Source organism: Pseudorca crassidens, chromosome 13 (assembly GCF_039906515.1).
Source record: "Pseudorca crassidens isolate mPseCra1 chromosome 13, mPseCra1.hap1, whole genome shotgun sequence".
NCBI lineage: Eukaryota > Metazoa > Chordata > Mammalia > Artiodactyla > Delphinidae > Pseudorca > Pseudorca crassidens.
Genome location: NC_090308.1, coordinates 79,652,317 through 79,673,392, shown reverse-complemented (window position 1 = coordinate 79,673,392; position 21,076 = coordinate 79,652,317). Strand labels below are relative to the sequence as shown.

The 21,076-nt window shown below is 42.4% G+C and overlaps 1 long non-coding RNA gene across 2 annotated transcripts in view; it reads right to left on the bottom strand.

Annotated features, from left to right (window-relative positions):
- Positions 1-20,238: 20,238 nt before the first annotated feature.
- The window catches only part of LOC137204838 (uncharacterized), an 86,141-nt gene continuing 85,303 nt past the window's right edge, over positions 20,239-21,076 (bottom strand). For both annotated transcript variants that reach the window (XR_010933862.1, XR_010933863.1), the window contains one exon: positions 20,239-20,462. This is a non-coding gene — a long non-coding RNA (uncharacterized lncRNA). The remainder of the gene's footprint in view (positions 20,463-21,076) is intronic.

Below are 21,076 nucleotides of genomic sequence, written 5' to 3'. Positions count from 1 at the left end.
AGACACGTTCATTCTCCCTGAGGTAAGAAGGGAAAACCTTCCATACCTAAGAGACAGTCTCCAGGGAGTCACGAGTCCCAGGGGACTTCCCAGCTCGAAGCTGAGAAAAGCAACCCATGCCCCAGCAGTGAAAAAACAAACCCATGTTCAATCTTTTATCAGGTGATAAGTTACTTTTGTCTTTGCCTGGACTGCCGGCTACAGACATTTTCCCCAGTGAATTTAACCAAAGACTTTATTTTCAGGCAAAACTGTGAATGTGAACAAGTTGTCCTGGCAATAGGCTTTTATCTTCCTAGGAATAGGTCAACAGAAGCATTTTGTGAGGGTGCATGTGCGTGCGGGGCACCGAAGGAGGTGCTGTGCGATGAGGAGATGGCAATGACTAACAGCAGCTAGAAAATATTTATGCAGAGGAATCTCGAGTCCTTGCGTCCTCTCCCCGGCACTTTCTTTAGCCTCTTGAAACAGTGGTAAAGGCAGTTAGGAAGAGGAAGCTATTGGTAACCAGGATATTGGAGAGCAGAACATGATGGAATGTGGCTTCTCAGAGGAATTGATTACTAACAAGCTTTAAGTTCTGTGTATTTCCGATAAGACTCCTAACACCCAAGCTTCTGTTCCACTTTATACGTAAGACATCTTGTGACGGCTTCACTTACCTCAGCAACCACACTTCACAAGAACCAGACAAGCTTTGGACTCAAAATATATCCCCCCTCTTAGAAGGGAGATTGCAAAGCTTGAATCATTTCCTATTAGTTCATTTCTGTCTCACTAAGTATTTCTCACTTATTCAGCTCTCTAAGTTCTCAAGAAGCATTTTTATTTTTCCTCCCTCCTTTGGCTTTTCTTCCCATGTCAGTAGGAAATCCCACTCTCACACTTGTTCCCTTCTTTTCTGCGGGAGTAGAGAGCTCTAAAATTATTGCGTTGTGGCCGGCGGTGAGGTCTCTTCAACTTCTGATGAAACGCTGTTCGCAGAACTTAAGCCAGGGTCACAAAACATATAGTTTACAGACTCTTCCCTCATTTGTAAAGTTAACTTTTTACCTTTCAATACTCTGTTCCAAGTTGACCGTAGCTACCAAGAGTCAAAGAATGTGTGGAGAGTGAGGGGAGAGCTCTGAGGTCTGGCCCAGAAAAGTATAGGAGTGTTTCACATGCTAAAATATCTGTATGTATTTAGAGAGATGTAACTGTGCATTGCAAATGTCAAAGAAAGTTTATTTACACAGAAGGATTGTGGTCACTCACTAGATCAAAATTAGGAGAATGATCATTGGCAAAATTACATGAAAGGGGCTCTTTCACCTCAAACAGAGTTTAGCAATTACCTTTTTGCAGGCTCTCCACTTGAAGGATCTCCCAGAAATTCAGGATGGGAGGGCTTAAACGGTCCCCAGATATAACCACATCCCTGAAAATTAGATCTTTCGGCCTATTTCTAACCACCTCTAACAATGGAAAACACCATTGCCAAACACTGCTTTTTTCCTTGGATTTGTGGGTTTCCTGGAGTAACTCAGTGCCTTTAAGTATAAACACATCAAATAAACACTACCCCCTCCTCATTATCTATAACGTTCCTCATAGTGAGCCAGTATTTTTATCCCTAAAACTTGGACCCGTGGGTTCCCGCTTTTCCTTCTTACATCACCTGGAAGAAATGGAATCCATCTCCTGTGTGCAAACAGTGTCCGCAAGGGCCACCCATCGTGGGTCCTCCCTCAAAGTCTTCATCTTGTTCTCCTACAACACGGGTTCTGATTTCTAGACGACTCGCTATTCCAGACACCTCCCACTGGACACCCTTCAGGAGGCTCTTGACCTCTCCTTGAACAGATGATTCCTGGTGAGGTCTAATCAACACAAAATCCAGCAAGACCACTTAGACACTTTCTGTAAACCCGGCCTAAACCCCCAGAGCTTTCTTAGCAAACACATCTGCTCGTCGTTCATTGAGCTCACAGTTGGCTAAGCCATGTGCCCTCTAACCTGGAGACGTGTTACTTGACTTCCGAACCCGAGCACATAACTTTGCATTTAGACCTCTTACATGTCTTTACGTTCTATTTAAATGTTCTAGCCTTTAAAGTTATTTTTGATTCCTGCTTCTTTAGCCAATGCGTTATTTATTCTTCCTAATTTTTTAAATTTCTGAATTTGATTAATATGCCATCAGAATATGCGTTTTTCTAAATCCATTTATTTAAACTGTTCCATAGAACAGGATGAAACAGAGTCTTTTGTCATGTCTCTACAGTAAACCTGGATTGAGATCAGTCCAGTAAACTTTCCATTCTCTTTTGGACATAGCCACTCTGGCCTCACCATTCCAGCCTGGGCTTCTGAAATAACCACCCCTCTCCACTGTTTCCTTGAAACATGGGAAGAAATAGGAACTTTTATCAATGCTACCGAGTTTTTATAGACACATCATCTCTTCTCCCGGGCCCTCAAAGCCATACAGACCTACACCCTGCAGGACACAGCCAGGATGTTTATTAATTACGAGTAGCTGGATGCATACCTATGGGGATTCTTTTTGTTCCAGCATCCTTTGCATCCTGTATATATATCATCCCAGCTGCCCTATACTCTGTACAGAAACAAAAACAGATGCTACATGTGTTTGACCCTAAACCAAATTCTGTGTGGTCTAAAGGGACAAAGTTAGAATCAATGAGTCCAAGTTTCAGGGAGAAAGATATTGGCTCACTATGGGGAATGATTACAGATCAGTTTCCTGGCTGAGGGGAGTGGTTATTTGACATAGTCCTATTAAAAGGCACTGAGTTACTGCAGGGAAAGAGACACGGTTAAGCATCATCGCATTTCCTGTCTGCACTGTATCACTCCCAGCACTCTGCACTGTATCACTCCCAGTATATGCCCTGTCCACGAAAACAAGCAAGGATTCTTCATCCCAACTACCACCCTTCAAGCTGAGTGTGCAGCCTGAATCCTTCAACACCAGGAATGCCCTCATACTCCAGAACTTTCTTTACTCCACACATCTCCGAACTGAGAGGATACAGCCCATGTCAAGTGTTCTGCTAAAAGCTGAGCCCAGTACTAAGTCGACCTTATCTATGCACTTGAGTTAAGGGGCGAATGTCGACAGTAATGAAAACATCAGCTTGCCAATTAATATCTGCTCTTTAACAAAAGGTGTCAATGCCTTAAACTGTATGGTATATGTTGTGGGTCCTTGGCAATCCTGTCAAGCAAGCAGCCGTGTTCCTCCACTGACATGCAAATCAGCCCCTAAATCATTACCATCCCTGTGAAGCTGGAAGTGCTGACCCACATGTGCACGCTCCTCGCAAGTACGATTGATTATTATCTTTATTTCTATTTTACGTATTAATGAAAAGCCCCATTAACCTCCCCTAGTTAGAATTAAATAGATGATTTTATTTTAAAGGGGGGAGGGGGAAATTGGGAGATTGGGATTGACACATACACGCTACTATATATAAAATGGTTAACTAATAAGGACCTACTGTATAGCACAGGGAATTCTACTCAATACTCTGTAATGGTCTATATGGGAAAAGAATCTAAAAAAGAGTGGGTATATGTATATGTATAACTGATTCGTTTTGCTGTACGACAGAAACTAACACAACATTGTCAATCAACTCTACTCCAGTAAAAATTAGTTTAAAAAACTAAAATAAGTTAGAAAATTTTAAAAATTTAAAATAAAGCCTGCCTGGTTAGTAAAGAGCTTTTACTCCAAAGTTCGGTTTTCTATATATTTAAAACATCTTCACAGTGAGAGGCCCGTGTACCGAAAAAAAAAAAAGAAAAAGAAAACAAAAAATCTCAGAAAGTTTTCAGAAGCAATACCCCAAAACCAAGTATACACAAAAACAATAGTAACAATACCAATGTCACCAAGGCATCGCAACAAGCGGACCAGAATGTCAGCTTTCGTTATAAAAGATCGCAAACATCCCCACCCCCGAAAGCTGTAGCCCATCTTCACATTCAAATGTAATCACGTTTTTAAAACTGTCACAACAACATCTGTTCCCACAAAACAATTTACCAGATCTTGAGTGTTTTAGGATACTTTTCACCCATTTGAATCGGCATTAAGCTGGTTCCTACGTACGTAAACACAAATGCACATTTTTGGATTGCTTACAAGAGATTTCAGTCAAAAGTCCATTAATCTTTAAAAATTTTCTGGTGATCCCAGCAAGTTTAATAATAAAAGGGCTTGTGTTCAAGGGCTTATTAAAGAAAAATTATCATGAAACGTGGATAGCATCACAGTGTCGTAAGGATTTAGAAGGGATTTTGAAAGTCATCTTGCACTGTTAACCCCATAGGTTTAAGCCAGAGCTAATCTCAGAGAGATGAGAAGTCTTCCCTTCTGTGGAGGCTGACAGGAAAGATTTCATAAGCAAGAGCTTCCGTGGTGTGACATAATCTCCGTTATTTAATAAAGGTCCTAGTCACTGACCTGGATCGTAGCAACACTTCCTTTCTGCCACCCCTCGTGCTGGCTGTCCTAGTGCCAGGGGCACGTGGGGAAGCGGCTCCCTCCACCCTCCAGGGTGCACTGGAGGCTCCCCTTGCCTGAGCGTGGATTCAGCAGGGACCCCAGGGAAAGACAGAAGGGATCGGTACAGCTTTGTGTCCCAGAAGATTGTATGCGGGAGCTCCGTAGTCTCAGATGAGCCCCTGAGTGTGTCTCGGGGTGCTGACCTCTGCTCCCGCAGCCATCTTGTGGGAGGACAGAGCACGGATCATAGAATCGGACCCTGTGGGTTCCAATTATTAACTGGTTCCAATACCGGTTAACTCAGCGAGTCATATAAACTCTGTAAGTTTCTGTGTCCTCATTCAGAAACCGAGGATGATAAGCAGGTTGATGTGAGGCGTGAATCACAAGATGGATAAGACTTAACCCCTGAGTCACAGACTAGGGGTTTAAGCTGGACCCTCAGACTCTAAATCCCAGGCTTTCCCCCTTACCATGCAATCTCCGTTACGTGTAACCTTGAACAGCGCCAGGACGGGACAGAAGATAAAATAAATGGAGCGTCCCCGAGGAACCCTTAAACTAGTAGGTGAAATGCACCACTTATCAAGAACCAGCTTGGTCTAGTTCAGTCATTCTAGTGTAACGCGGGCAAAGCATCACCTCACCCACCACATAGGAGGGGAGCCTAAACCTCCAATGATGTGACTTCTCTTCTGACCCGCACAGTCACCGGTGGGTCAGACAGGACAGGCCACTGTATCCTGGACACGGGTCCAGAGAAGATCCCCGAGCTACTAAACATGAAACTGGGACCCCACCTCAAGTCTCTGGCTTCCAGGCTTTGAGCTCTTACAACTGCCTATTACCCACATTTCTTACCACAAATGATTTGCTTGAAGACTCACTTTACTTTCGTCGTAGCCACAGGGATCTGTACAGAGTGGGCTGACCTCGCTCAGTAAAATGGGTTCCTTGTGTTTCCCAGAGAGAGCATCCCTGGGGAAAATCATTTCTCCATCCCAAAGGGAGGAAAGCCTGCTGCTTTTCACGCCACCCAGGAGTTTCCGCAGGTCCTGACTTGACTCAATTAACATTGGCCTTTGTGTTGACGGCCATGGATTTGGCTGACAGTTTCCCAGCTGTGCAGCGCCAGCATCATCTGAGTCAGCATCCCGTACCACTGCGGTCTTGGCCCCAGCTAAGAATTACTGAAATAGTAATTATTCGGCTATGAGGCTTTCAGTATAGTTGGTGGAGTCTAGATCGCGCTGATCAATCTTTTTGCTTCTCTGTCTGTAGCTATTTGTCTTTACAGTACTGTGCCACCCTCAGGACTTTTTTTTATTACAAAAGAGTTGCCTATATAAAGATGTTGTAGGGCCTCCCTGGTGGCGCAGTGGTTGAGAGTCTGCCTGCCGGTGCAGGGGACGCGGTTCGTACCCCGGTCCGGGAAGATCCCACGTGCCGCTGAGCGGCTGGGCCCGTGACCCATGGCCGCTGAGCCTGCGCGTCCGGAGCCTGTGCTCCGCAACGGGAGAGGGCACAACAGTGAGAGGCCCGTGTACCGCAAAAAATAAAAAAAAAAAAAAAGATTTTGTAAACCTTGTAGAGGTGAATTTTGGTACAAAATCAGATTATCTTAGAGACATATGTTAAGAACATTCACAAGTGCATTTATTAATATTTGATGCACTTAAAAAACCAGAGTGAGGGTGGGTGGAAGCATCTGTGGTGAGATGAACATATGTAGCAACTTTGTTCATTGCTTGTTTGAGACTGTTGATCTGTCAATATATACACGGGGTAATTACTCAACTTGCAAGTGTTCAATCTGAGGGATCTGCTAAGAGAACTACAGTAAAGCAGAATAAGTTAGCTAGTATCCAATAAGAGAAACTATGAAAATGTATGGAGAAAGATGTTCCCAACTCCGTTTATAGTTACCCTTGTTCAACCGTGGAAGAAACCATGGATGTAAATTATTTTAGTCAACACGTAAGAAGTAGCAACAAGGGCATAAGGGAGAGATGATGTTTTCATTTCTTATGAAAAAGCCTTCTGATAAACTTTGATGCTAACCTCTAAATATTCCGTACACTGTGATGAGTTCTGCAAAGAAATGGAAAAAGCCATGAGAGTGCATTAAAAGCAGAATGAACGAGATATGGAAGCAAATGTTAGAAAGCAATCTGGGGCTTTTTTGGGGGAGGAAAAGCGATGTGTGTTTACTTAACATCACCTTTGCTTAACAAAACGCTGATATTGCAGCTGGCCTGAGGAATGCGCCTCCCTTGAAAGGCTGCATTTGGACTACAAGCTACCCAAGGTTTGGTTTTCAAATACAAACATAAACATACATGGCAACAATCCATATTCCGCCAACATTATTATATCAAGTTTCACTTTACGCCTAGATATTTTTAGAAAAAACCTATTTCTTTTGCCAAAACAGTATGGAGCGATTAGTTAATTACTTTTAAGCTTTATGTGTTCACCCAAAATGTGTCCCTTGTGCAAAGTATGTAATTTTCTAATAGAATGTGTGGCTACTTTTCAAGGTGGTCTATTAAGACAATTGCTCATGAAAACCCTTATTGGTTCTTTCCTCTTCACAAGGGGGAGGCAGTTAGAAGTTTACCACCACCAGATGGCGTGGGAAATGTATGCCCAGGCTGGGTAATGCTACTCTGACATCAAAGGAAAGAAGAGTTTCTAGAAGACTCTCTGAAAGTGGAGGAAGTGCTCATTCCACTTGTTTTGTTTCTTTTTTGCTGTTGTTGTTCCTTCCCTTGCTGTTTTTAAATTGGAGTATAGGGGCTTCCCTGGCGCCGTGGTTGAGAGCCCGCCTGACGATGCAGGGGACACGGGTTCGTGCCCCGGTCTGGGAAGATCCCGCGTGCCACGGAGCGGCTGGGCCCATGAGCCATGGCCGCTGAGCCTGCACGTCCGGAGCCCGTGCTCCACAACGGGAGAGGCCACAACAGTGAGAGGCCCGCGTACCACACACACACATAAACACACACACACACACACACACACAAATATATATATATATATAAATTGGAGTATAGATGATTTACAATGTTGTGTTAGTTTCTGCTGTATAGCAAAGTGAATCAGTTAGACACATACATATATCCGCTCTTTTCTAGATTCTTTTCTGAGTGAAGTAAGTCAGACAGAGAAGGACAAATATTGTATTATATCACTTATATGTGGAATCTAAAAAAATGGTACAAATGAACTTATTTACAAAACAGAAATAGAGTCACAGGTGTAGAAAACAATCTTATCATAGAAAACCTGGGGGGAAAGGATAAACTGGGAGATTGGAATTGACATATACACACTACTATATATAATATAGATAATAAGGGCCTACTGTACAGCACAGGGAACTCTACTCAATACTCTGTAATGGCCTATATGGGAAAAGAATCTAAAAAAGAGTGGATATACGTGTATGTATAATTGATTCACTTTGCCGTACACCTGAAACGAACACAACATTGTAAATCAACTATACTCCAATAAAAAAAAATTTTTAAGACATTTTAAGACATATCTGCACCCCCATAGTCATAGCAGTATATATATATATGTATATATATATGTATATATATATGTGTATATACACACACACACACACACACACACACACACACTCACACACAAAATGAAATTTTATTCAGCCATAAAAAACTGAGAAACCATTTGTGACATGGATGGACCTTAAAGGCTTACGCTAAGTGAAACAAGTCAGACAGAGAAAGAGAAATACTGTATGATCTCATTTACATATGAAATCTAAAACAAACAAAAACCTCTCTGATATGGGTCTTATACAGGACAGCGTGCGGAAGCCACGTTTACCAGATTACCGCCCCTAAGTGAGGGCGGCAGCCGTGGCTTTTCAGCGGCACGCATCAGCGCCACGCCATCTGTCCTCCATGTGGAGGGTCCCACGGCAGCTCACAGCCGTGCCCTACTTGCTGTTGAACCTGCTGACCTCCTGTGCCACAGCCAGAAGTGAGGGAGGCTCCCCACTTCCGCTCCCAGCCGCGGGGCTTCTCTCCTCTGCAGCAGTGCTGTTCTGGCTCCCCTGGTGGCCACAATGAGAGGCTCTGGGGACGCGACCCTGTGCCCCCCTGCCAGGGCTCTGCGGAGGCCCCTCCATCTCCACGTGTCACACTGCTGAGCGCTGGCTGCGTGCGGCCAGGCTGTCTTCCTCGGGTCGCTGACAGCTTGTGTGTGTCCCACGGGCAGGACCAGTGCTCTGGGGTAGAGTGTGGGCTTTGTCCCGGGGCTGCTCTGCTTCTCCTGGACGTAGGTTCCCATGCAATGCCTCCCCTCACGCTGTGGGAGTCATACCTCCTCTCTATTCCCAGGAGCTGGGGGGGACCCTCCTTCAACTCCGCCCTCGAAGTCTGAAGTTCTCATCCTGCCCCTGGAGATGATTTTCCATTACTCTAGGACTTCTTCCTACAGCTCAGCAGCATCATAATCTTAATTGTCTTTTATGTTTTTCTTGTGAATTTCTCTCTTTCATTGGAAACCTAACTAAGAGCCAGAAAGAAAAGTGAAGTTGATTCAGCACCCAAAGTATATAATACAGAAACAGAGCAGGACCCAATAATGGTCCTTGCCTCCCATGCCCTCAGCCTGCCTTTTGTCTGTGGAAAAACTTAAGCCAAAGAATAAGTGTAATCAGAGAAGTGAGAAAATGCAGAAGAAAAGCAAAACAGTCAAACCGGACAAAATAATGATAGTTTAGTCATTAAGCAAAGTCTGTGACCTTTAGTTCCTTCTCAAGGGCTATCGAGAATATTCTGAGCCATATCCTGGGAGCTGTCTTATGGATACTGGAAGCCCCAGGTGGAAGAAGTTAACTACATGAAGACGAGACTGGAGCCATGATACAAGCTGCCACAATTCCGAGAACTGGCCTCAAGGAAAGGGAACAAACTGACCCTGGAACTGAAGACTAACTGTGCTTAAAACAATCAAGATGACGCTGGTCAGACCACCGATGACCAATTTCAAGATGACTGTCAGAGCTGCCTGTGCTGTTTCTGCATGTGGCCCCCTCCCTCTGCCTGTGCACCCCTGAAACTCCCTTTTAAAAGCTCTTGCCCACTGCTTGTCAAGGGGGGTTGCGAGTCGGCCTCTGGACATGAGTCCACCCTCTCCCCCAGTTGCCGGCCTCCGAAATAAAACAAACTTTCTTTTCCACCGACCTTGCCTCTCGAGCACCGGCATTAGAGCAGGGCGCAGCCCGGCGGGAAAGGAGCGAGGCCTGGGGATGAGTGGCACGGCGGTGCTTTCTTTAGTGTTGACAGCAAAGGCTCCAGAGCCCAGCTTAGAAGTGCTGTCTCAGATTCGCTTGGGACCCAGAACTCATGTCTATCTTCCCTCTGCTCCCACGTTCAACCGAGTGACTCAAAAATCCTCCGGAAGCTGCAGCACAGACATCCCCCTCTATATTATAAGTGTGAAGCAATTACTTCTCTTGATCTTGCTGAAACCTCCCGTTGGTAGCCTGTGAGTGACTCAGTGTCCCTCAACATTCTGAATTTTAATGCTGTAGACAAGAGGAAGTTTCGTCAAGGTTCCTGAGTCTTCATCAGCTCTACTGCAGTGTACTGTGCTGACTTCGCTTATCGGCATGATTGGAGTTTGGGGTCCCTAGAGACTACGTCCCATGAAAATCACAATCGCCCTTTTCACCGCAGAATCACTGGTATGTTAGCTTAGCACCTGGCACCTAAGAGGCACTCGGTAAGTACTGAATGAATAAATGAAAGAATGTTTTATTTGAAAAACCTGTATGTGTGAGTGAAGAAAGATGTAAAAGTACAATAAAATATTAAATATACTGCAATAATGATCTCTGCTGAGACCTGACTACACAGTAATGTGCACGCCAGACACCTCAGTTTATCGTGTTTCCCCCAATACCGATCCACTTCTGAGTCACACTTCCCTGAATGTCATCATGTTCCCCTGTCCTGACTCACTTAGGCTCTCTCCTTTGTGCTCCCTCAGTACCTTGGTCTTAAGGCTTATAGTACCCAGCATGTACTCTATTCACCCATTTACTTACCTGAATCCCTCACTGGTCTGTATCCTTCTAGAGGGCAGGGTGTCCTACCTGTGTCGTATTCATCACTGTATTTGCAGCCCCCAGAAGACTGCCTCACTGCCTAGTATCTTGCAGGCTCTCAATTAATATTTGTTGACTGACTAAATGAACACTTGATCGACTCAAGTCTTTCAGGGTTTTAGCCCCCATTGAATTTTCTTGACGTTTATACCTTATACTGAGAGAGATTAGTCAAAATCACATGTAAACAAAAATGTGTGAGGAAAAAGGTCTATCTTTCCAGTAGTTTTAGACTCTTTAAATCACCCCTAAAGCAGTGGGCGGTGGAGTTGAGCACGTGTGTTTGTGTGTGAAAAGGGAGGAGAGCAGGACAGAGAACCGGCCTGAGCACAGGGACTGCACTTTGCTCCCGGACTGCAGGTTGTCTCTCAGGGGTGACAGCTCAGCTTCTGCCCAGTGAGATGTCAGGTCCTGTCAAGTGAGAGGTAGACCAGAGTGTCCCCTGCTTTAATGACAGCCCGCACTCTCCCTAGGGAAGCGTGTCCCCCGGACGAGCCCTGGGTAAGACGGCTCTCCAGCTCTTCAAGTGTGCTCACAGGGTTTAGCTATGTATGTTCTGAAAGAAAAATTCTCAATCCCCATAAAACTTACAAAGCAGCACTTCGATAGGAATTCTTTTTTTTAACTCTAACAGATTTTGTTTTCTACTACTTTATCACCTTTTTATTTTGCCTATGTGCTTGGAATCCCAGATGTCCTTTTGAGTTTAAAGACCATCCTTGGGAAAAAAGCTGATATCTCCATATGCCTAATGCCCTAAAAACCCTGCTGCTTGCAACTCAGCCAAACCATAGTCTGAAGCTTCTCCCAGAAGAGCTGCTAGGGCAGACTCAAAGAGAGCTCCGGAGAGCTGTCAAAATAGTGCAGTCATCTCATCTTGAGGTTCACTGAGGTGGTAAGCAAAAAAAAAAAGAAAAAAAGAAAAACCTGGACATGAAATTGCAAGGATGCCCCGTAATACCATGTTACAGAACAAGAAAGAGGATGGATAGACAAGAAGATGGAAGAAAGCAGGAGTTGGCCATTTTCTAAGTGAAGCAGCAGGTAGTTAAAGCTGAGGCTATAGAAATGGAGAGATCTCTGGAGGAGGATTTTGCTGTTTTCACTAACCACTAACATAGCTCAGGGCTTCATTACCCATCTCCAGCACCAGCTTGTGAACCCGGAGATCCACATGGCTCCGTCTCAGAGCAATGGTTTTTTTGGGGGTTTTTTGCGGTACGTGGGCCTCTCACTGTTGTGGCCTCTCCCGTTGCGGAGCACAGGCTGCGGACGCGCAGGCTCAGCGGCCATGGCTCACGGGCCCAGCCGCTCCGCAGCATGTGGGATCTTCCCGGACCAGAGCACGAACCCGCGTCCCCTGCATCGGCAGGCGGACTCTCAACCACTGCGCCACCAGGGAAGCCCTAATTTTAATTTTTATCCAAAGTCTTTACTCACATTTTTCTAAGACAATGAAAAGGATCCAGATATATAGGGTTAAAGTAGCATGCAGATCTTCCCCAGCTTGTGATGGGGTTATATCCTGATAAACCCATTGTAAGTTGAAAATATCATAAATTGAAATGCATGCAATACATCTAACCTACTGAAGATCAGAGCTTAGCCTAGACTAGCTTAAATGTGCTCAGAACACCTACGTTAGCCTACAGTTGTGCAAAGATCATCTAACACAAAGCCCATTTTATAATGAACTGTTGAATATCTCATGTAATTTATTGAAGACCGTACTGAAAGTGAAAAACAGAATGGTTGTCTGGGTCTAGAATGGTTCTAAGTGTCTCAGTCATTTACCCTGTGATCACGTGGCTGATGGGAAGCTGCCCGGCATCACTAGAGAGTATGCACCACAAGCGCTGGCCCAGGAAAAGATCAAAATTCAAAGCTCAAAGTATGGTTTCCACTGAATGTGTATCGCTGTTGCACCATCATGAAGTCGAAAAATCGTAAGTCAAACCGTGGTTAAGCAGGGACCGTCCGTATTTAGATCCCACGTGTCCCCTGTGCTCTCCCGCACACCCTGCTGCACTGCTCCAGCTTCCCTCTTTAAATCCCCCCCAAATCCCTTTCCCTTTCCCTCTGTTCCCAGCCCCAGCCCACCTCTTGATCTTTGTAACCCTCTACTTTTCTTATCTCTCTATCTTCCCCTCCCTGTTAACTTTGTTATTTGTCACGTGATTCCAAAAAGCTGCCTGGGCATCTTCATATCATTTCTCAGGGACTGGAGGAAGGAGAGTCACTGGGGGGCAAAGCCAAAACTTCCCTTTGCAGGGAGATTGAAAAAGCAAGACTGGATTCAGAATTTTTGTCCTGTCATGACAACCCATCTCCCTGCCTTCAGTTTCTTCAGGGTTACGTGGTGCAGAAGGGGGAAGGGTGGTCAGGGAGAGGCAAGCTGAGGATTCCTCAGATGGCAGAGTAACCAAGCAGATGATGCTAACAGATGATGTAAGCATGGCCCCTGGTTCTCCAGTTCCCACCTGGGAGTGTAGACTAGAAGGATCCTGAGTGCTTGGCTCTCGGTCCTGGAACTATTGGAACCCATCACACTTCCTTTGTCTTTGCAAGTGTGAGCTTACATACTTTCTTTAGTAACCATCGCATTTCCTTCACAGTGGGTGATGGGTAGACTTTCCTGGTTTGCTTTCCAACATCATTAGGTAAAGTACTCCTAGATACTCTGAATCCAGCCTTGGATTTTCACTGCCTGGGTTGTTGGTAAGAGTGAGACTAGTCCACGATGTTGGTACCTTTCTCCCTATTTTTGCCTTAACTTGAATCTGCATAGTGGTACGATCATCTATACCTTTGCATGTTGATCGTGTGTTGTGTATACGTGTGTGTGCATGTTTTAATCAGCATAAGAGTCTTGTAAATGTTTGCCTCAACAGTTTTTGATGATCACAGAACACTTCTGACTTGAACCTCTCTCTTCGGAGACCAGCACATTTGAACTTCAAAGCTGTAACTAGGCTTGCACCGCTCTCCAGCATGGGAGATTTGAAATCCTTGGACCCCTCGTTATCATTTCCAATGTCAAGTAAAAGTCTACACAGATACTTTAGACACATTCCCTGTACTCCTGAACATGTTATTAAGTTTTCTAAAGGTTGCAGACAGTTTTCTTTATGACCACCATGGTTTTTCACTGCAATCCTGGCATGTTTGTCAATAGGACACCAATTATTTTGGTGATTCCTATATTTTCAAAAACATCTTCTCTTCTATAAGGAAAACGTCTTCCCTCTGTGATGGTGTCTAAAATTTATGCTGTTCCCAACTTGTCAACTTCAGGACTACACATCAGGTTGGGTTTGATGTGATGATCACTTTAGATTTTTCACCCTACCATGTTCACACAAGGTCTCTCTTATTAATTAACCCCAAATCTCAATCCAGGATTCTATGTACGGATTATTTGTAATAAACTTACCCTACATCAAATATTAAGTATTCATTAGTTTTGTGAAGGCAATTGCTATGAAATGATATGTTTCTACAATTTGGGGGTAACACATACGCAATTGTGGAAAACAAGAAACCAAAAAAAATCACATTAGAAAAAAAAGTCATCCTTAATAACACTAAGAACTTAAATAATGCTTATTATGCACCAGGGATGTATTTATCAACTTACTTAGCTCTCACAAATATCCTAGGAAATAGATGTAGGCATTTGTATGGTCCTAAAAGAAAAACAGAAAAACAAAACAACTTATGTTTTGAGGAATCACACACTAAACATAACAGAATTTATTGGAAAAACAGTGTTAGGACAGTCAAAATTCATGTACCATAGCACTATGTACCATAACACATAAGAGAAACATTAATTGGTACGCTCAGCGATGACTCTGACAGCTGGAAAGGCAGTTTGGAGTGGCTGGAGGCTCTCTCTGAGGTGGGAAATGCTGATGTGTGGGCACTGGCCATGCAGGTGAGCCTGTGGCCTTTAGAGTAGGCACAGGGGAAAGTGAAACCCACCAAGGGCCAAAGCCCATGCAAGACTGGAGCTGTACTGATGGCATCAGCCTGGTGTTTTCTTTGTGAGTAGTTTTTTGGTTACTAATTCAATCTCTCTACTTTTTGTAGATTTATCCAATTTTTCTATTTCATTTGACTTAGAGATAGTTAGTGTCTTTTTGAATTTGTCTATTCCACTGAGGATGTCTAAGTTTCTGCCATACAATTGTTCATACACTTGTATTCCTTTATCATCCCTTTTATTCTGGAAGATTAGTAGTAAATTCCCTAGCTCATTCCTGATTTTAGTAATTTGATCTCTTTTTTCTTTGTCATCTTAGCTAAAGATGTGTTAATTTTTATGATCTTTTAAAAAACACAAGTTTTGGTTTTATTGATTTTGTCTATCTCGATTTCATTTATTTTCACTCTAATCTTTATTATTTTCTTCTTTGGGTTTGTTTGGGTTTAATTTGCTTTTCATTTTCTAGTTTCTTTCAGGAGAAAATTGTTATTGATTTGAGTTCTTTCTTCCTTTTAATATAGAGATATATAGCTATTAATTTACCTCTGCACACTGCTTTTTCTGCATCTCATAAGTTTTGAAGCCAATCCAGAAAAAGGTGTTCTTTTTGTCCAGTACCTCTACTTGTCCAGCCAAAAGAGTAGCAGCTGGTATTTATCTTTTCCTTTAAAGGCTCAGGAGTTAGCAGCTTTATAGATGAGGGCAGTCCTGACCATAAACCTGACTGCATTTTCACAGGACAGTAGAGTTAGGCTATCCCGTCCTGCCTTATATTCTGGCGCTTGCTTCTCTTCCTTACTAATAAATGCCCTTATGACACTTTTTTTCCAGAATAGGGCACTTTTGTCTGTATTAAAAACCTGTCAGGCAGATGTCCTTTCTCCTCAATGACTTTCTTATGTGTCTGGGAGCTCGTCTGCTGCCTCTTGGTCAGCAGAAGATGCTTCTCATGTTCTCTTGACATTTTTTAAACCAAACCTCTTCCTAAGATCATCAAACCATTCCCTGCTGACATTAAATCTCCAGCTTTAGTTCCTTCACCTTCCTTTTGCTTTAAGTTGTCATATAATGACCATGCTTTTTCTCAAATCATATTAGAGTCTACAGGTATGTCTTTCTTGTAGCAATTCTGCACTCACAGAAAAGCTGCATTTTCAATGAGAGATAAAAAGGTATTTGAAAAAAAGTGCAAACTTTTCACACCTGCCGGCATAGCTGCAGTGACAGCTTCACGAATTTCCTTTTCTTTTTTACACTGGTCCCTATGCTGAATTCATTTATTTTGAAATGGTGGCAACTGCGGCTGCAGACCTCAATCTACAGTCCATGTCAAGCAGTTCAACTTTTTCTTGTAATGTCGTGACTTTGCTTCTTGGGAGCCTGTCCAGCATCACTAGCAGCATTTCATATGGTCCCACGGTGTTATACCAGGTTCACGGTATTGCAATAAACACGATGAAAAATATGTAAGAACCATGAGAGATCACTTTTTACAGCAATACGCAGTTTACCAGAGAGAGGAGCTGCTCAAGTTGAGATGACGAGCGTCACGTGGTGTTTTAAGCAGGAACTCGAAACACCTGAGCTCAGCACAACAGCAACAGGAGAGGTCAAGAAATCCAGTGAAGTAAACAGTCACGGAAGCCATGGATGCTCTGAGCATTTTTCAACCCTCAGTGACCTAGAAGTGAGCCCCACACGTGGTGCTGGTGGCGAGGGGGGTGAACTTACGAGGCAACACTTAGCGTGGGTGTAAGAGGGACATTGGGGTTAGACAGCCTGTTACAGAGCCAGCAACACCTAGGCTTACAGGGTGAGCTACGTAAATAAACTTGCCTCCCAGAGATCTGGCTCTTGGTAGACAGGGGAAAAACTCCTTATGTGGGTTTGAAGACAAAATTCTCACTACTTATTTGTTTGAAAAAAAAAAAAAGAATTTAGTTTGAAGTGATCCTGAATTGGAGGATCCTTTTCATGTTTAACAAAAACAAACAAACCAAAAACTGAAAGTAAAAGAAAAGTAAACCGAAACTTTCCAGGAAAGAAAAACATTAAATGCAGACCTCAATGGATAAAAAAAAGTACCAACAAATAAGAACCCATGTTAAGAAAAAATGTACAAATAGATAAACAACAAAAACCAACTTAGGAGAAAAAAGAAATAATGGAACTATAAAATCAAGAATCAGAATGATTAGACACAAAAGATAAAATGAGCTTGTTTAGTATGTTTAGGGAAATTACATTTTCCAATAAAAGGGTCCAGGATTCTATGGAGAAACTGCTGATTCTAGGACTAGGCAGGGAATATACATATGATCCTGAAGTATCTTATAATGTCAGAATGTTAGGAAGTCCTCAAAAAAAAAAAAAAAAAAATAGGGGGACTACCCTTGTGGTCCAGTCATTAAGACTACATGCTTCCACTGCAGGGGGTGTGGGTTCGATCCCTGGTTGGGGAACTAAGATCCTGCATGCCATGCAGCATGACCAAAAAAACCAAAATCCACCAAGATGATGGTGTCATGAGTTAAATAGTGTTCCTCTAAAATTCATGCTCACACAAGACCTAAGAATGTAACCTAATTTGTAATCCAAAAATACTTAAGAAGGTCATACTGGAATAGTTTGGGCCCTAAGTACAATGACTGGTGTCCTTACAAGAACAAAAGGTACAAAGAGACACGGAGAAGAAAAAGTTATATAAAGACAGAGACAAAATCGGGAGTGATGAGTCTACAAGCCAAGGCATGCCAAGGATTGCCAGCAACCATCAGTAGCTGGAAGAAACGAGGAGGATTGTTCCTTGCAGCCTTCAGAGGGAGCATGACCGTGCCGAAGCCTTAATTTCAAACCTCTTGCTTCCAGACTGTGAGAGAATACACTCTGTAGTTTCAAGCTCCCAAGTTTTTAGAACTTTCTTACAGCAGCTCTAGGAAACTAACACAAAAAGGACGTCAAAGAGGCACAGAGAACTGAAAGAAACCCAATGGCCTAAACTAGAATATTTACACAATGAAACAGTATTGGATTATAACACAAAGTATAAAATATTCACAAGTCCACGCTAACATAAATAAGTGACTTAATAAATAAATACATGGGGAAAAGAGGCAAATCTTCCATGCAGAAGAATGTCAAACACTTTACCAGGAGCTGGAGCATGAGTCTCAATCCTTAATTAAATGCAAGCTATGCATAATGGTCTTATTTCAAAGAGTACAGTACGAGGGAGTATAACTTTACAGTGGAAAATCTGATAAACACTGCTTCAGCCAAGTAATCAAGCTCAACATTAACAATCATTAGTCGTGTTTATAGCATGTACCCTTGATATGGTGTGAAGAAAATGATGTTTTAATTCTGTGGTCTTCCTCTCAAGAACACATAGATCCAAGTCAAATCACGAGGAAAACATCAGACATATCCCGGTTGAGAGACGTTCCGCAAAATACCTGATCAGTACAGCTCAAAACTTTTACGGTCATCAAAAACAAGGAAAGTCTGAGAAAGAGTGATTTTTGTGCTTTATTACCTCCCCCTCCTTTGGGACTCTACTAGCGTGTGCATTAAAGCTACGTGATATTATTGCATAGGTCATTTTTCCTCTAATTTCTGCTCTGTGTCTCAGACTGTCATTTCTACTGCTCTAACTTCCAGTTTACTAACCCTATTTCTGCCATCTCTAATATGTTGTTACGCTCAACAGTGAACCTTTTCTCCTATGTTGAACTTTTCAGGTAATGAATTTGCATTTGCTTCCTTTCTGTTTCCATCTCTCTGTGGAGATTTATTGTCTGTTCACTAGATTCCTCAGGGCTCTATTTTTCCTTTTGGTTCTTGAATAAGATTATTTTAAGTTCTTTAAAGTCGTCATCTCTAATTCTAACATCTGCACCATATTCGTCTTTTTCTATTGACTCCTTTCTCCCTTGACTATGAGCACATCTTCCTATTTCTTCACATACCTAATAATTTAAAAATTTTATACTGAACTTTGTGAAATACCTGTTGTAGAGACTGAATTCTATCGTTGGCTTCTGAAGAGTGTGGATTTTTTGTTTTAGGAGGCAGTTCACTCATCTGGACTCACACTGCAGCTATCTGGAGTAGCTGAAATTGCAGCTTCTGGCTCTTTAGTTTCCTTGTAATCGCTCTCATGCTTGCATAATTCAGGTTCAGCCAAGGACTTGTATATGGCATCTTGTAGACTTTAGGGCTTCCACTCTGTAGACCCCTCCTTCCCAGCATGCACCCCACCCCCTCACTCTTCAATCATTATGGCAGAACCTCACTTCATCCATTGATTCTTCAGGTCAGCAAGACAGTGGTTTCAGTTCTAACTCCCTATCACTGTAGACTAGAAAAAAGCCATAAAAATGGGAATCTTTCCCAGATCTCTTTTTTTCAAAGATGATTCCCCTCAAGTTTCTACCTCCTAGTATCCTACTCCTGTGCCTTCAAATAATTGCTCTGTAAAGTAGCGTTTTGTACAGAGCTTATAATTGTGATCTGCAGTAGTGTCAGCCCAAATCACGATAATCCACCATTACCAGAAGCAGTACCTCTGCCTATTCATTTGTGATTATTTCTTTCTTTCTTTTTTTCTTTTTTGCGGTATGCGGGCCTCTCACTGTTGTGGCCTCTCCTGTTGTGGAGCACAGCCTCCGGACGTGCAGGCTCATAGGCCATGGCTCACGTGCCCAGCTGCTCCGCAGCATGTGGGATCTTCCCGGACCGGGGCACGAACCCGCGTCCCCTGCATTGGCAGGCGGACTCTCAACCACTGCACCACCAGGGAAGCCCTGTGATGATTTCTAAAGGACATTTTTCTATTTTTATTTCCCTAAACATATTAAACAAACTCATTTTATCTTTTGTGCCTAATCATTCTGATTCTTGCTTTTATAGTTCCATTATTTCTTTTTTCTCCTAAGTTGGTTTTTGTTGTTTATCTATTTGTACATTTTCTCTTAACATGGGTTCTTATTTGTTGGTACTTTTTTATCCATTGAGGTCTGCATTTCATGTTTTTCTTTCCTGGAAAGTTTCAGTTTACTTTTCTTTTACTTTCAGTTTTTGGGTTGTTTTTGTTAAACATGAAAAGGATCCTCCAATTCAGGATCACTTCAAACTAAATTCTTTTTTTTTTCAAACAAATAAGTAGTGAGAATTTTGTCTTCAAACACACATAAGGAGTTTTTCCCCTGTCTACCAAGATCCAGATATCTGGGAGGCAAGTTTATTTATGTAGCTCACCCTGTAAGCCTGGGTGTCACACTTTAGGGATTCTGGCTCTGTAACAGGCTGTCTAACCCAAATGTCCCTCTTATACATGTGCTAAGCGTTGCCTCATAAGTTCACCCCCTCACCACCAGCACCATGTGTGGGGCTCACTTCTAGGTCGCTGAGGGTTGAAAGATGCTCGGAGCATCCATGGCTTCTGTGACTGCTTACCTCACTGGCTTTCTGCTTTACCATTTTTCTGTTTTTACTTTTCCTTTACTTTCTGGCTCATTCAGCTGAGCGTTTAGAATGATGTATTTTTTTAAACCCAGAATTTCAAGTGTTTGGTAGCTGAAGGATTATTTTAGGATAATTAATATACAGGGATGTCAGAAAGAGAGGTTTTTATTCTAATTTTACTTTATTTTCTTTTTTTTACAGTAGGTTTTTGTTAGTTAACTATTTAAAATACAGCAGTGGGTACATGTCAATCCCAAACTCCATGGCAGTCCAGTGGTTAGGATTCCATGCTTCCACTGCAAGGGGGCACAGGTTAAATCCCTGGTCAGGGAGCTAAGATCCTACAGCCAAAAAGAAAAAAATAAAGAAAAAACACAATCCATAATACAAAACATCGACAGTTTAGACTTTATTCTAATTTTAAATACATGCTATTTTGGAGTGCTTTATTTACATTTAATTTATTTACTTTTATCTTTAATCCATGTGTTGACAGTGCTGTGAAAGAAAAATTGATTCTGCACATCAGGTGGGTCTTTTGGGGACTTTTTCAGTCTAGTGGCTTGTATACCACATAGAGCAGAAATTTTGCACTTTTGATGATACATTTCTATAGTTTCCCAGGATGATGCTGGGTTTCATGGGTTTTTTTCTTAAGTGATAAAATGTGGTTGCCACCTATAATCATGTTACTGACTTCCTTAGAACTATGTTGGTAATACTACCTATCCACAAAAATTGATAAAATTAAGTAAGACTGTTAAGGGATTGAATTGTGTCTCATGAGCACTTCTGTTTCTAAGAATTTGTGAGTTTAGAGAGAGTTATGATCAGAAAACCATGATTCTCCTGCTTCACTTAAATGAAATTTTAGTAGTCATCTAATCCATTCATTTCAGTCAAGCAAAATGATAATAAAATTGTTTTTGTAGATTAGAATATATTCTGTTTAAAG